We start from the raw sequence: 18,125 nt of genomic DNA, 5'->3' as shown, positions 1-18,125 counted from the left end.
AAATATTGTAATATCTTATTGGGATACTTCAAAGATAAGAAGAGGCATGCGTCATCACAGTGTAAAATGATTATTATCTTCAATTCAAATAAGTGTTATTTGTAGCGAAATCTATTTTTAAGACGCCGAGGACCTGGGAATATTTAAAATATAGGGGAGAGTTGGGTAGTATCGGACATCGGGTAATATCGGACAGTGCGTTTCTTTCATTTACCACCAGACGGTAGTGCCTGAATGACATGGTTACGTTTCTGTATGCGACATCATAGAAACGTAACCATGTCATTCAGGTACTATCATCTGGTGGTAGATGAAAGAAACTCACTGTCCGATATTACCCGATGTCCGATACTACCAACTCTACCATATGTCACGAAACATGGATATCTAGAGATATCAAGTACTTCAGAAAATAATTGAGGCCACATTTCCAGTTGTTTCAGAAGTCAAGTAGAACTGTTTGAAAACGCTGAAGATGTTTCTTATCAGGCGGCACAAATCGTGTCAAAAGAAAGCAAAGAATGGGATAAAAACAAAACACTCCTATTGCGCCTGTGTATTGCAATTGCTACGAGAATGCCCTGATCAAGTTGAACATGTTAGTGGTGCAATTCGGTGAAGAGAGGTTATAGGCCTATGCCGCAATGGAAAACGTATTGTCACAAACAATATATGAAGAATTTTCCCAAGACGTGATATCGTTGGTGAGTAATCCAGTTCGAGAAGTGACGTCGTTAGTGAGTAATACAGAATTTCCTTTCATATTACGTTCGGTATATGTAACGCCATTTATTATTATTATTATTATTATTATTATTATTATTATTATTATTATTATTATTATTATTATTATTATTATTATTGTGCAGTCGGTTTAACAAACAGTGAGGTAGATGAATACTAAGAAGTTGGTAGCACTGTCCAAATGGGAGTCTTATCCGGTTCGATCCTTCATATTTATAATTTTCTAATTATTCACCTTCAGAAATTTTGTCACGACGATACTTCACAATTTTTCCCGAAACTCAATTAATAATGAAGAATAATACGCTCCAGTCATGTTCTGAGTAGTATACCATAATTGGACGAAGTTATGCAATAATAGACCAACCGACAATTTGAAAAAAATAGATATTTGCACAAATCTGTTTATCGCATGCTAATTTAACTCGGAAAAAATCAAGAATGCGATATCTGAATTTTGCTATTTATAAGCAAAAATTCGTTTATTGCATAAAAATAATTTATTTTGCTTTGAAATATTAATTCAACTGCTGCTCTCTTATTAAAAATTTGTGCTATTTTTTTTTGTAATAGTATGAATGTTATAATACTTCTTGCATAAAATCTTTTATAAAAAAAAACAGATTTATTTCAATGGTCAATATCTCGAAACAGGTTTTTGGCGCTTGGTCTCTTATTGCGTAACTCTGTCCAAATTTCACCTTTGTCCGAAAAAGAAAAAAAACTGGAACGAGGATCTTTCCTGTTCATTTCTGAAAGAAAAATTCCTTTGGGAATAATAAAAGCATAATATTTCCAATTTTGATTGTTCTTTTGTTTCTGAATCAATGATGGATCCATGTTTCATATCGTAGTTGTTCCTGCAATAACTCCTATGTGACATATTTATCGATTTTCAGATTTTTGCTCTATTAAATAACTTAAATAGTGATACAGCAAATAATAAAAATCTTCTATATGTAATTATATTGCTTTGTTTCGAAAATGTAAGAATTCGCAGTCTCCTATGTACAGCTGCCAAAGGATGAATAAATGTGTTTTTTCTTCCTACTGAAAAATTTTATATTTTGCACATAGGAGTTATAGCAGGAACAACGACGATATATAAGTTACAATACGATCCAAATAGAAGGATCCTTTTCAGAACGGCAACAAAGCGACTTGGTTGTTGTTACTCTGAGTAGTTTCTCAGAGTTCAGACATTCAGAGATTCATTTAGCAGATAATAAAATTTTCTCAAACCCAAGTCAGGAAGTACGATAAACACGTTCATAGGAAATTTTCACAGTAACTAATATGCCACCGTTTAAGTCCAACTCTCGATCCTAATAGCGATAGTTAAAGAGGATATATTTACACGACTTTAATGGGAAATAATACAGATACCATGAAAAATTACAGTTTACCGAGAAAACTGCTGAGTAGAGGTTGCAGTTTCGGCATGTTTCAATGTATATCAAAAGTCGACAGAAATAAAAATATCAGCAATAAAGTAATATTGGAATAGCAATGAAAAGTAAAATCTGAAATCAGAGTGTGAAAAAAAAAGCTCCAAAGTTGTTGCCATCAGCACAAATCTCACGTCATTTGCACCAAATAAATCTAGTATCTTAGAGACCACCAGCTGACATAATGGTTGACCTTAATTTATCATCAACATTGATTAATAAAATACAGTATGGAGTAGCTTATAATGTGCAATTGCTCACTTATTTCCATGATGCGTTTTGCCTCACAAAACTTAAAAACACAGTAAAATCTGGGTTGTACCACAGTCTAGTATATACAGTCACGAAGCTCAATACGTAGTAAATATGCATCCATAGATAGTTGATAACCACTAGGATCGCTAATATTGCCTCATTACAGACAATGCGAAATAGTACCTGCACAGTCTATTGTTCCTAGCACCCTCACAACTCAAGCTTCGTGACTGTATATACTAGACTGTGGTTGTACGTAACTGAAGGGGAATGATAGAAATTACGCACAACTCAGAAATAACATCTGAATCTAAGATAATTTTCGAATGACTAGGAATCAATTTAACAGAACATAGAGAGTTGGGAAAAATAACTAAGGAAGAGATTAGTGAAGTGCTTTGTGTGGAGTGTAGCATTGCATGTACAAACAGAATAAGAAACGAAACTGTTTTGGAAGGAGAGGGTGAAGAAAGAATAATGCTGAAACTGATCAAGAAGAGAAAAAGGAATTGGCTGGGTCAATGGGTGGAAGAAATTACCTACTGAAGGATGCATTGAAAAGAATAGTGAACGGGAGAACAGTTCGAGGCAGAAGAAGATATCAAATGATAGACGACATTAAGATATATGGTCATACGCGGAGACTAAGATGACGGCACAAAATAGGAAAGTCTGGAGAATGCTGGGGTTGCAGTGAAAGACCTGCCCTTGGGCAGAACACTATGAATGTATGAGAGAGTCGGGAGCACTTTAGGATTATTTTAACTTGTCCAAATGTGTTTTCATCAACAGAGAGTTAGTAGAATTTTAAAGTTTAGTATAAATGAAGAACATAATATTTACTATGAATTTTTTCTTCAATCATGTACTCGATTTGCGATACCTTAATTATTAACGTCGCACGCACACACGCACGCACGCGCGCACATACACACACACACACACACACACACACACACGATAGCTCAAATTAGTCCTTGAGACAACTATGAGATAACACAGGGCACGTAGATATTCAGTCAGTCCCTGTGTAAAGGAATTAAGTTTCCTGCTGGGTTTAATAGTCCATACGATTGACAATTTCTTTTGTGGTGAGAGTATGATTGGAATGGATGTTCCTCGGTTCATTATAGAACAAAGAGTGCTTATGTTTGTCATAAACAGTACTATTCACTACTCTACATAACAAGTACAAAACAAGATTTTCAGAGAATTTGCAGATATTAAAGTTACTAAATGTCCTACTAAGTATTATGATGTTATAACATTTATAGGAACTGGAAGTGTTCAAGATAAAAGCGTAGGAGGAGTCACATGTCTTCTTGTTATAGATTTATATTCTATCTGTAAATGCGTAAAACAATGTAAGATACACGTCTGTTTCTTCAGGCAAAAATTAATCTCACAACGTAGTATCACTAATAAATAATTAATATAACATTACATTCATACGACGCATCTGATTGCAAAAGTACAGTCAGTATAAAAAGTGTACAGTAGTGGCAAAAAAATCGGACCGACCCTTGTAGCTGATTTCAGAGCCTTGTTCAGTCCAGAGCACGATAGACTGGTAACTAAGACTTTCGTGGTTCGAATCCTACCTGGGAAGGAAACTTTTTTTGTTCTTTATTCAAATTTGTTCCCAATACTTTTCGATAGCTGGTAAAATTCATGTTTTGGGAATAATAAGTTAATTAAGTAGTAAAATAAGCTTTCGCTGCAATCGAAAAGTATTGGGAATAAATTTGAATAAGGAACGAAAAAAGGTTTCCTTCCCAGGTAGGATTCGAACCACGAAAGTCTTAGTTACCAGTCTATCGTGCTCTGGAGTGAACAAGGCTCTGAAATCAGCTACAAGGGTCGGTCCGGTTTTTTTGCCACTACTGTACATTATTCCCGCATAAATTTACCAGTAGACATTGGATATGAACAAAATCCTACCAACAATTTAGAATAATCGCTGTACATAGACACCCTGATGGACGGCATGCATTAAACCACTTTTTCGGTATCAGGGATGCCGAAATTAAAACGATTATTTCTACGAAAATCTCTAAATCGATTTTGTCCTAAGCATCATGATAAATTCTGCAACGAGAAAGCAAATACATATTAAACCATCCCTTCGACTTATAAGGGTTATTTTTAGCGATGACAATATGCTAATATTTTCCTTCTGATGAATGATACATAACGTGGAGAAAGAAGATTAGAATCAAAAGAGGAAAATCTTTCCCCTAGAAGGGAACATGGCGAAGGCTCCATAATGGTATGGGAGCTGACGGTGCAGGAGTGGGATCATTGTATGTCAACAATAAGAATCACGGCAAATCAATACCGGTGCTATATTCATGTAATAAAAAGACATGCGTAATGCAGAAAAAAATGGGAATGTAATACAGTTTTGTATTATACATGATAGGATGATTCAAATCACACTAGATGGAAACCAAGAATGTGAACTTCCTATAGCACTTTTAAATACTTTCAAACTCCTTCTCGGTCTTTAGATATGAATTATACTGAACATCTGTGGGATCATCTTGAAAAAGGAATTCGAACTAAATATTACTAAACATTTAAGGCCGTATTCATAGACATTTTTAGCGCGGGCTTCCGGTGGATGATCAGCGTTTTTCGTATTCATAAACCAGTGTTAGCGATAGGATATGATTTGAATTCTGTACAAGTAACCAGTGGATAACCGGGGCTAGCTTAGTACGCTCGTAGCGCGTGCTGCGAAATGTCTATGAATAGCATCCTAAATTTGTGAATTAAAGAATCAAAGTTAAGACGTAATAGAATAAAAAATTTTAATATCAGAATATGTATTGTGTCTGCATTTTTATAAATAGGCTACGTGAAATTTTGTGTCATTTCCGCAACTATAGGAAATATTTGTTTACTTTTCATTAGAATCTCATACAGATATCTGGAGACACATTTGGATAATATAAAATGCATGTTACAAACACAAATAATAAGTCAGCTGTATAAACTGTTAGGCCTATGAGGTATTTTTATGTTCACATTTACTTTAAAATATTAACAAATGAATGAGCTGGTGTTTCCATATTGTTTCAGTCTATTATTTCATCTGCTGTTATGCATTGACAAGAAATATATGCACAATCTCCAGTATGAAAACAGCGTAGTTCAATATCACGCCATCAAGGTCGGAGTATAGTTCCATATTTTACTGTAGAGTGGAGCAAGGTCTCTAGATGTCGCTGTCGAACAGCTCTTGGAGTGGAGTGAATTCGCCTGCCATCTTTCGTGAGTTCAAAGGACTAAACTCTGTACAGGTATGTACGTACTACGTACGTACATAGTGCATTTTGACACTTGAGACCAAGTTTTTCAAATACTGTTTCATACTACGGCAGACATAATAAGATCTAGATCACATTTAGGGGAGAAGATATGAAATGCTACTGTAGTTAACATTTTATATATCAGTATCTTTGAGTGTATGGTGAAATTATTATATTTGGCAATATATTTGTCTTTGCTGTTCACTTCACTTATTATAAAAATATATTATAATATTCTTAAAAATTAATACTTTGAAAGTGTTTAAATATTACCTTTTCCTTTAACTACTGTAACACTTTTAAAGCTTTAAATTTTTAAGAAAATGTTATATCAATAAATTTCTTCTGATTTATTCTGCATTTTTGATATTCTGAAAAACTGTTCCTAATTAACAATGATAATTATATTTTCAAAATTTTTTATGAAACCTTGCAATTATCATGGATTTTCCTGATGTTTTTCTCAAACCTATGAATTTTCTACGACTCATACTACATAAAATGTTAGTAATAGCTGCATAAAAATATAAACTAGACTATTCTTATTACAGTAGGGTCCCGATTATCTGGACTATACGGGCTGAGAATACTCTGGATAAGAAAAAATCCGGATAATATGGAGGGTGAGAACATTATGTAGTTTTCAATCCTGTAATCTTAAAGGGACAGAGGTCGGACCCAGCAATGTAAAAAGACGTTACTCACATGTACATAATAAACTAGTTTTCATTTATAATACATTACAGTATGTAACTGAATTTAAAAACTTTGTTATTGTTCAGTTGTATATACGTACACTATGTAATTTAAAGAAAAAAAGAAGCAATCCAGATAACACGAAATGACGGATAATAATTGAGACTCTACTGTACTTGAAAATATATTTCCTTCTAGTTTTATACAATGCATTATTATTTTAACATCTCTAATGACTTATATAATTTTTTGAAAATAATTAAATCTTACAGACTTCTAGTTTGTTAAAATGTCAAAAACATAAAAGCATGCAAAATTTCATTAACATACATATCTCAAAAACTTTTTGAGTTGCATCATCATCGTCATTATTATTATTATTATTATTATTATTATTATTATTATTATTATTATTATTATCATTCCTACACGCTAATGATGGCAGTTATTCTAATTTAGGGAAGTGAAAATTGGACATTGGACTGGACAGAGAAAAAGACAAATGGAATTAGATCAGATGCCGTTCTTGTGTGTGGTGGAATACACACTCCTGGAAAATATAAATACTAACGTTAACAGAAAGATCTCTAAAACTCAATGTGCTAACATATTTATTCACATCATATGCCAATTAGCCTCTATAACTTTAATTTCGATAGCTTAACTCTCTTTCATTTTCAAAACATATTTTTATTCAACAACAAAGCTCATAACAGATTATAATAAGTTTTTAAAACTTGTTTCCTTAGCAGCCATCATCATCATCATCATCATCATCATCATCATCATCATCATCATCATCATCATCACCATCATCATCATCATCATCATCATCATCACCATCATCATCATCGTGCAATATTCTAAGACTAGATGGACCATTTCTTCTCTTTTCTCCGGGTTGGTAATTCGATATTTGTAGATGGGATTCTGCTGTTATCCATTCTTAGTATATGTTGTAGTATCCCATTTTGCTTGTAATTTGTTTCTTTCTACAACAGACGTAATTTTTTCGTTTTTTATGGCATAACAAAGTAGATGCAGTTATTTTCCTTAAGAAAATAATCTTTGCAGTACCGGTATTTAATTTTGTTAAATCTTCTTTTAAAACTCCAAATTACGCTACCACACTCATAACTGAAACTGTTATTCTGTTTTTAACCTCATTAGGTTGGAAAATTTGATTTAATATGTCCAATGTTTGTCGGTATTTAATTAGTTATGTTTTGAAATCTTTTTCACGTTCAAATGATCCTGTAATCCTATATAAGTAAATCCACTTACTTGTTCTAATAGTGTATTCTGTACCGGTACAAACTTACTTCTTCCTGGTTGTTAACCTAAAAAGGATATAGTTTAAGATTTCGAGGCTGTAATATTCATACCAAAATCATTAAAAAATGTTGACCGAAAGAAAAACACATCGGTGTAAATCATTTTCCAAATTAGACATGTTTACATATTGTCAGCATATAATGTGTTTACTTTTGTATTGTAATTTACTGCAGTTGATATACCGGTAGTATATTTTTCCATTAAGAAACTATTTCATTTACGTATATATTAACAGCGGACAAACCATTGTGATTCTTCTACTGATTTGTTTTAAATTTAACATTTTATAATTTACTTTTATTTTTATGTTTATAGTTCAATATATCTTTAATGGCCAAAAACATTAATTCAATATATATAACATCTAAAGATCGGTGAATGTCTGTTTCTTAAATTTTAATTTATTTGTTTCTAGCCTATGATTCTGAAGCCTGGACAATGATAAAGAGGAATATCCAAAGAATAACAGCTAGTGAAATGAGATTCATAAGGAAAACAGCAGGATACACAATTTGGGATAAAAAAGAAATGAGAAAATTTTGGAAGAACTGGAAGTTAAACCCGTGACTGATTTCCTACGTGACTACAGAGCTAGTCAAAAGAGTCATGTAGAAAGATGCCAGAGAGCAGGTTGCAGAAAGCAGCTTTTACAGAAGACGATCTATTGAAAGACCCTTAAAAAGTTGGCATGAAACCATAGGTTCAAAGCTTGAACTGGTTGATGATGATGATTGTTTCTAAGGTAACAGCTTGTACAAATCTGAAAATGCTTCTTTTTTTTTTTTTTTTAATAGAATCATAAAATATTTTCTATAGGTAGCAATAAATTAATTTTCAATCTAACACAACTGTAAACTTTAACAAGCTTTTGCGCAATTAAATACGGCAATAAACTACCAACAAACACGTAGCATTTCATATCTCCTAAGAATACAGGTTTAATACTTTCTTGGAAAATGGTAGATACCGGTACTATACAAACATTCATTTCCGAGTTATCAAGTCCCAGTATAAACAACTGATAAGGTAGGTTAGCATAAATTCATATCTAGTCAAAAGCAATGTCATATAAAGGCTTTATTCCAAGCATAACTTAAAATCTTAAATAATATTAGTGGCACTGACAATGTATTAAATCCTGTTCCTGATAAACGTACCTTAGTTTTTCACACAGTCGAGATGATAAATGTTGCAACGTTTAAAGTACTGTACAGTAAAATCACAACAGAGACATCTGAAATGCCTTCAATTTCTTTTTTTGAGAGGGGACACTCGACTTACGGTATCAGTTATTGCTTACTTTATCACTATGTGAAGCATAAAAGAGAAATATTCTGATGATGAAAAAAAAAAAACTATTCCATAATTTTCTCTGAAATAACACGTTTTTAACATTTAAATAACCTACTGGCGCAGCAAGGGGGGTTTGGGGGTAACACGTCCCCCGGAGCCCCGCAAAAAAAAAAAAAAAACGCTGGCTGTGCAACATTGTGATAGTGACTTACTTCCAGTAATACATAACCCGTTCACAATAATGGCAACTCTCTCTGTAGCTACTCATACATCTGAAAGCCCAGTTTCATCACAAAGAAAACATACGGTTACCTAAGGAACAGCACTTGCATACATGAGAAAATTTCTGTGAATGAAAATGATGTGCTCAAAGAACGCAGAAAGTAAAAAATTTAAATTACGGTTTATTTAACGACGCTTGCAACTGTAGAGGCTATATCAGCGTCACCGGTGTGCTGGAATTTTTTATCCTGCAGGAGTTCTTTTACATGCCAGTAAATCTACTATCATGAGCCTGTAGGATTTAATTACATTTAAATGTCATCGACCTGAGCCGGGATCGAACCCGCAACCTCGAGCACAGAAGGCCAGCACTATACCGACTATGGTTCCAAGGTCGACCAGAAGGTTAAATACACTGTATTCGACTTAAAAGTACAACAAAATAAATATGGTTGTCGATCATTTCATCGACGACATCTGTTGCAAATGAACCTCATTGTCCTTTATGACAATGTAAGGTGTGTCACATGCTGGAACTGGAAAATACTGAAGCCCAATTCTTCCTCGATATGATCACATGCAATCATAATCTTCTGGTCAGGTTAAAAGAGCCACTGTGAGGGATACTGCATCCCCATAATCTTCTGCCACACTTGTAAAAGGCATTGCACATTGTCAGATGCGCCATCTTTCTTGATGTCTTGCCCTATAATACATATAATCTCGTCTCTGATTTGGTACATTTTTCCCTCGCAGGGAACAGAAGTGATATGCAGCATTGCAGCGTTTTGTAATTTAATGTCGAGGTGATGAAGTGACACTGCAGATTTCATAGGCCCCAATGAACAACATAATCTTGCTCTCGGTGCACTTTCTTTGGTCATGGAAGGAATGCTTTCATTTATTCAGTAACTGCTTAGGATTCATTTCTGGTTCTAAGAGCGAGTCCATGTTTCATCCCAAGTGACGATTCTTACTAGGAAACCTCTCTCTCTCTCCACCGTGTACTGGTGAAGCAAGTCCTCTGCAATTGCTTAATGGTTACTTTTTTTTTTGGTAAGTGTATGAAGTATCCAACACACAGTGATTTTACAGTTTCCAGAACTATTCTGCAGTTTTGATAGACTTACTTCTAAGCCTAATTCACGCGAATTCCACTGGCAATCAACTTCCAGCAGTGAAGCAAGGGTCTGAACTGCCAACATGTGTCATCGAAGACTCCACTGGTATTGTAGGATACTTGCATTGATTGTGCCAATGTTCGATACGACAGCACTACATTACCACATGCTTCACGCAGTCCCTGTTATACTAGTGACAGACTACAGTCGCTAATCGCGATTAGCTCTGACTGCGATTACCGAAAATGTGTTGACACACTAGGTCACGCTTGGTCCCGTCTGGTCAACAGCTGAATTACCATAGATGTTTGTTCATTATTTTTTTTTTCTTGCAGCTTGATATGGGAATTTATTTGTTAAAATTGTTATATGTTTTACAGTGTAAACTGACACAATTTATATCATTACTATTTATATTATTTTGGAAAGAGATTTTATAACCTATAAAATTTATATTATTTTGTAATAAAACATTTTAAAATGATCTCTAACCTCAACGATATCGTCGTAATGGAGATTTAAATTAAAAATCTGAAAAAGAAATCAGTTCCAATTTGTAATCCATTATTATTTATTGAAATGAAACATCTTTCAGCAGACTTCTATTGCCCTCCATATAATTATGAATAATTCGTCTGCCATTTGTTAATATATTTCTTTTTATTTTTCTCACATCTACACTAAATTTCTACAATACGTCTAATTAGTAGTCAAATATTTTCTAGTCATTCATTTTCGTTTCTCTTTCATATCATACAATGGAAGAGGTAACAAAATTCCACAGCAGAAAGTATCACGACTTCCTAAATAATATAAATCAAGGTGATTCGAAACCAAAGATTATTAAAATGTTACTTTCATCCACTGGGCTGTGCCTCAGCGCGATTATTTAGTTCTGGAAACAGAATTAAGCTCCTGATCGCAATTGGGACGGTGACACACTACAACCCTGATCGCGATTAGGTCGATAATCGTGATTAGTTACTGTAGTTTGTCACCAGTATTAGTTGGCACTTCTATGTACGGTACTGGTATGTAGTTTAAATGTTATAATTATTTCATGCATTACAGCAATTACCATACATTTACCTTGAAGGCATATACTTACTTACTTACATACAAATGGCTTTTAAGGAACCCGAAGGTTCATTGCCGCCCTCACATAAGCCCGCCATCGGTCCCTATCCTGTGCAAGATTAATCCAGTCTCTATCATCATATCCCACCTCCCTCAAATCCATTTTAATATTATCCTCCCATCTACGTCTCGGCCTCCTCAAAGGTCTTTTTCCCTCCGGTCTCCCAACTAACACTCTATATGCATTTCTGGATTCGCCCATACGTGCTACATGCCCTGCCCATCTCAAACGTCTGGATTTAATGTTCCTAATTATGTCAGGTGAAGAATACAATGCGTGCAGTTCTGCGTTGTGTAACTTTCTCCATTCTCCTGTAACTTCATCCCGCTTAGCCCCAAATATTTTCCTAAGCACCTTATTCTCAAACACCCTTAACTTATGTTCCTCTCTCAGAGTGAGAGTCCAAGTTTCACAACCATACAGAACAACCGGTAATATAACTGTTTTATAAATTCTAACTTTCAGATTTTTTGACAGCAGACTAGATGATAAAAGCTTCTCAGCCAAATAATAATAACACGCATTTCCCATATTTATTCTGTGTTTAATTTCCTCCCGAGTGTCATTTATATTTGTTACTGTTGCTCCAAGATATTCGAAGGATAAATCTCCAATTTTTATATTTCCATTTCGTACAATATTCTGGTTACGAGACATAATCATATACTTTGTCTTTTCGGGATTTACTTCCAAACTGATCGCTTTACTTGCTTCCAGTAAAATTCCCGTGTTTTCCCTAATCGTTTCTGGATTTTCTCCTAACATATTCACGTAATTCGCATAGACAGAAGCTGATGTAACCCATTCAATTCCAAACCCTGCCTGTTATCCTGAACTTTCCTAATGGCATATTCTAAAGCGAAGCTAAAAAGTAAAGGTGATAGTGCATCTCCCTGCTTTAGCCCGCAGTGAATTGGAAAAGCATCAGATAGAAACTGACCTATATGGACTCTGCTGTATGTTTCATTGAGACACATTTTAATTAATCGAACTAGTTTCTTGGGAATACCAAATTCAATAAGAATATCATATAATACTTCCCTCTTAACCGAGTCATATACCTTTTTGAAATCTATGAATAACTGATGTACTGTACCCTCATACTCCCATTTTTTCTCCATTATCTGTCGAATACAAAAAATCTGATCAATAGTCGATCTATTACGCCGAAAACCGCACTGATGATCCCCAATAATTTCATCTACGTACGAAGCTAATCTTCTCAAAAGAATATTGGACAAAATTTTGTACGACGTCAACAAAAGTGATATTCCTCGAAAGTTACCACAGTTGGTTTTGTCCCCCTTCTTAAAAATAGTACAATTATGGACTCCTTCCATTGTTCTGGTACAATTTCCCTTTCCCAAATAGCAAGTACAAGTTTATAAATTTCGCTATATAATGCACTTCCACCCTCTTGTATTAATTCTGCTGGAATTTGATCGATACCTGGAGACTTGTACTTTTTCATATTTTCTATCACAATTTCGACTTCTGAAAGCGTGGGTTCGGGTATAAATGGCTCAGCAGTTTGTATTTCAATTTCGTCCCAATCATTTCTATCTGGCCTATGTACATTTAGTAGTTGCGCGAAATAGTTTTTCCATCTGTTTAGGACTGATGGAGAGTACCTTGAAGGCATATACAGTAATCAAATCGTTTAAATGACTATGATCAACTAGCTGAACCAGCTAACCTGCAATTCACCGGTCATTGCCTCCTAAAACCCTCACGCACCACATCACCATGTCTGTGTTTATGCTCTCAATTGGACTTATATGCTCTTACATCACAAATTTTCGACTTGGTGCTGCCTGACATACACAAAAGGACCCTCTAGGGCTTAACTATGCATAACTAATCTAACTCCGCTCTATGTGTACTGTATTCTATGTTCAAGTTGTTGATGGATTGCATATATCACAACCTTCCATTATACTGCTCACAAACGTTTTCTTGGTAGCTGGGTTCCCTAGTGCTCTCTGGTTCCCCTGCAGCTATCTGCTTTGTACTCAAGACGTCTGTTAAGCAGTTGCACTCACAGTTAAAAAAACATCATCAGGTATTTACTTTAGGTATGTTCGTACCTACATCAGTGCGAAAACTGTCCATTAGCAATGGTCTGTCATTTAGTCTGTGTCTGTTGTATATCTGTCTTTCAAAGACTGGATGATTGATTACGGTGTATTGATGTATTGTGACTGAGGCTTTCATCAGAAGCTCCGTCATACAAGTCTGCCACACAGTGTGTTTTTCTTTTATTATAGGCTTACAGCTTGTGTTTTAAAATTAAGAGTCGCCTCATATTTTCTTTGACCTTTCTGGCGATCTTCTTCCTCTAGGTCTTCCATCTCGTACAGCATGCACTGTCCGGTCAGGTGAAATGTTCATCCCATTCTCTTCTTCTCCTGCATACCCATTCTTTTATCCCTCGAATGTTATATTACTCTGCCTATCATTTCTTCAGTGGATCCCATTCCATTATAACATCAAATGAAATGACACAGCAGACTATCTTACCAAAAAAGGGTCTAATGTCTTACAAAGTAAACAAAAATAAATCTCCTATCTCTCAATTAAGCACAACATTAAGAGCCGTATTCATAGACATTCTTAGCCCGGGCTTCCGGTGGATGATCAGCGAATTAACGGTTTTTGTATTCATAAACCAGTGTTAGCGATACATTATGATACGAATCCTGTACAAGTAATCAGTCGATAGCCGGGCCTAGTTTAGCACGCTCGTAGCGTGGGCTAGCGAAATGTCTATGAATAGCACCCTAACAAATCTGCTTTCTAAACATGGTAAATATATCACCTTTCAATGGATACCAGGCCATTGCAGTGCAAGGTAACAAGATAGCAGATGAAATAGCAAAAACTGCAACAAATCTTTTACCAAAACCACACCTACAGATTCCCTTCACAGAATAATAAATAATATTCATAACATGATAAATAAGCAATGGCCAAAAGATTGTTTAAGTGGACAAACTGGAAGACCACTAAGAAAATTTTGAAACAACCCAACAATATTAAAATGTACCATGATATTTCCAGACAGGTACAAACTTTTGCTGCATGGGCTAGAATTGGACACCTTGTTACAGAAGCTTACCTACACTGCTTTAAATTATGTCACCACTAAGAAAAATGTTTAACAGAAGAAGAAACTATAGAACACATTCTATTTCAATGTAGTAACACCAACCATAAACTGCAGGAAAGAATGAAAAATGCCCGCTACATGAAATTCTCATCAATTCACAGCTCTGGAAAATTGCATATTTGATTTACAGTGGACATCGTGTAATCAGCTTATAGCTGGACACACGTACTCAGGGTTGGGCAGTATTTTAAATACATGTATTTGAAATACATTTGTATTTTGTATTTTGTAATTTGTAAGGATTTTAGAAAGTATTTTGTATTTAAATACATAAAATTGAGTTAATGTGTTTTGTATTTCAAATACTCAAAATACTTTTTTCTTCTTCTTGTTCTTCAAGTTTTGGATTTGGATTTGAAGAATGAACTTTTATCTTATTTGCCTACCCATTTCAGTTGTGCTAGCCATACACTTAGTTTTCTTACCACAACTGATTTCCTTAATGCCATAAAGAAATCTCCAACAGCATCAAGGATCCATCACCCAACACTTGCTAAATGTTTAGCATTATGGAATGTGTCTAGGAGACTCAAATACTCAGAAATTATATCAGATGTCTTGAAATATTCATTAAAGTTTCCTTGCCCAACTCGATGGAATTCTCTTTATGACTCAATCTCTCAAATATTGCAATTCAAGTATATGTGAAAAACTGGGATTGCCAACCTTCAAAGATATTGAGTTTCAGTTCCTTGAAGAATATTGTCCAGTTCTGAAACCCATTGCCATAGTCCTTAATTTAATGCAAAATGAGAAGACGTGCTATTACGGCCAACTTTTGTCCACATTAATTTCCCTTAAAAACAGATTACATATTCTGTTACCTAGTAATCTACGCCATCTTTCCAAGTACTGTAACTCCAATTCTAATAAGTTCACTTTTATCAAGATTTAAAGTGGTGTTTGATCTGATCCCAGAAGAAAATTGAGTTATTTTGGCAGCTTGCTCCACCCATCATTGAAGATGAGATGGCTACCTGATATTGCCTCACTAAATGATAAGAAGAATATGTGTGTGAAATCAGCTGAGCAATTGTCTGCTACATCTTTGGTCAGTTCAAACGATGAAGACAATGAAAACAATTTTTATGTTTTCAACTCAAGTACAACAGACTTTGAAAAGCAAAAAGAAAAGAACTTGTCTGCTGTGGAGTATGAGCTGATACAATTCTTCAATGGCAAAAGGACCACCCTGTGCACTCTAGACAATTACCAACAGTGAAACAAGCTTTTATAAATGTAATACAAGTTTTTGTTCCTCTGCGCCTGTAGAAAGACTGTTTTGTTTTGCAGGATTTATTCATTCACCAGCAAAGGGATCCTTATCTGATGAACTTCTTGAGAAACTGGTTTTTTGAAAGGGAGCAGTAATTATTCATATGTAGCATAATTTCATTGCTGACTGGGTAAAGGAAGAATGTTCAATTACAGTGTTTATATAAAACTTCGAGGTAAAAATATTTTTAATGTTAGTATAATATTTTAGATTTTCAGTACAGTAATATTCTTATTTCTTTAGGCCTATACTATATTGTATCGAGTATTTGAAATACAAATGTATTTTGATTAATTTTTTGTATTTGTATTTCAAATACAATTATTTGAAGTATTTTGTATTTATATTTGAAATACTTGGATGTCAGTATTTTGCCCAGCCCTGCACGTACTGTATTAAGAAGTAAGAAGTAAAAAAAGAATTAACATCTTAAATGACTGCAGAATTTATCAAGCTATAAAAAAGAGGAAAATTATGCATGAAAATCCAAACAAAATCAGCAACACTAATAGAATGTCGATAGTTGCTACTTTCAAGATGATCACAGGTCACGATTGTCTGGCCAAACATCTGAACAGACTGAACATTCTATGCTCACCATCTTGTGTTCTGTGCAACAGTCAGAACTAAATGGATGAAAAACTCTTGATATCCTGTCCTGTCATTGCTTCAGAAAGTAGGTTTCAGAATACTGGAAAAACCTGGTCCGCTAATGGCTTATTGCTAAATGCAGTGCATCAGAAACCAAACAATGAACCAGCCAACCGACAATGCTCTGCCATATACCAATCTTTGAAGAAACTGTGAGAAACACCCACCATAGCAGATGATCGATTCAACATCATGCAAACACAAGTGATGCCCTAATTTTCGAGACGGAAATAATGATGAAGGGGAATCGTGGAGGCTATTAGTTGAATGACTAGGAAAAAAGGAAAGAATCCAGAGAGAAACTATCACAACCTTGAATTTGTCAATTATAAATACAACTCCTCCCCCAGTTATCTAGGAGTAAAGCACTCTCCTCTGGGCCCAAGAGTTGCGGGTTCAAACTCAGCTGGAGTCGATAAATTTTTCAGGATGCAAAAATACGAAGTGCAAGTCCTCCAGAAAGGACTTTAAGCTGCGTGGCCCATGTCAGAGTTTTTCAGCATGTTAAAGATCTCCACTCTTAAATTAAAGCCTTTGGACTAAATTTCTCCTTTCTCACATCCTAATAATACCTTAGTTGCATACTAGATGACGTTTGAGGCAATGACCTTGTCTCTCTGCTCCTTGTCCACAAATTAATAATAATAATAATAATAATAATAATAATAATAATAATAATAATAATAATAATAATGCTAGAAGTATTGATTTGTATTTTTTTAATTTTTCTTTTTAATCTAGATTAAAATTGCAAGTTTCTTGTTTATATTAGTTAATTAGTTAGAATACAATTAATTATGATACTTAATCTCTCATTTAAAGTTTGTGTGACTGCAACATGTGTATATTTTTGTGTGGCTTTACTTTGTTTATAGTGTTTTTTTCTCTCTCTCTCTCTTTATTTCTTGTGTAGCTTTACTTTGTATATAGTGTATTTTTTTTCTGTTTATTTCTATTATTGTACTTGTATTCCTGGTGTTGTGGAAGAGAAGGCCTGATGGCCTTAACTACACCAGAATAAATAAATAAATAAATAAATAAATAAATAAATAAATAAATAAATAAATAAATAAATAAATAAACATGTTCCGGCTCTGGAATTATGGGTTCAATGAATGAAATACAACTCTGCCATCACGAGATTTGAACTCAGGTCTGTGTCATTGTAAGCAAGTGCTGTGCCAACTGAGCTACTAAGACAGAATATACCTACAGTGAACGAAGTAAGTGTTAGTCAGATTTTCTCGGTATATTTACTTTTCACGTGTCATTTTTCGCTATTTCTTTATTTACTAACATTCATTATAAGAAACAAATGGACAAAGTCGTAATTGTTACTACGAAATGCTCGGAACTGTATGAATGATAACAGATAACAAAATTATCCACCTAATAAATGAATAAGTAACACCCCAAGCATCAAACCTATATTGATTTCTTAAAAACAAAAACAAAAAAAAAAA

At 34.4% G+C, this 18,125-nt stretch overlaps 1 protein-coding gene and 1 long non-coding RNA gene across 3 annotated transcripts in view; one reads left to right on the top strand and one right to left on the bottom strand.

Moving 5' to 3' along the window:
- The window catches only part of Gdap2 (ganglioside induced differentiation associated protein 2), a 407,655-nt gene that overhangs the window by 92,751 nt on the left and 296,779 nt on the right, over window positions 1-18,125 (bottom strand). The gene's annotated exons all lie outside the window — the stretch shown is intronic.
- On the top strand, window positions 336-17,569 carry LOC138704718 (uncharacterized). The gene is made up of 3 exons (XR_011333413.1): window positions 336-704; window positions 5,532-5,752; window positions 8,208-17,569. It is a non-coding gene; the product is annotated as an uncharacterized lncRNA (long non-coding RNA).

Source organism: Periplaneta americana, chromosome 8, assembly GCF_040183065.1.
Source record: "Periplaneta americana isolate PAMFEO1 chromosome 8, P.americana_PAMFEO1_priV1, whole genome shotgun sequence".
Taxonomy (NCBI): Eukaryota; Metazoa; Arthropoda; class Insecta; order Blattodea; family Blattidae; genus Periplaneta; species Periplaneta americana.
Note: the sequence above shows the minus strand (reverse complement) of the source record. Positions and strands in the feature narration are given on the sequence as shown.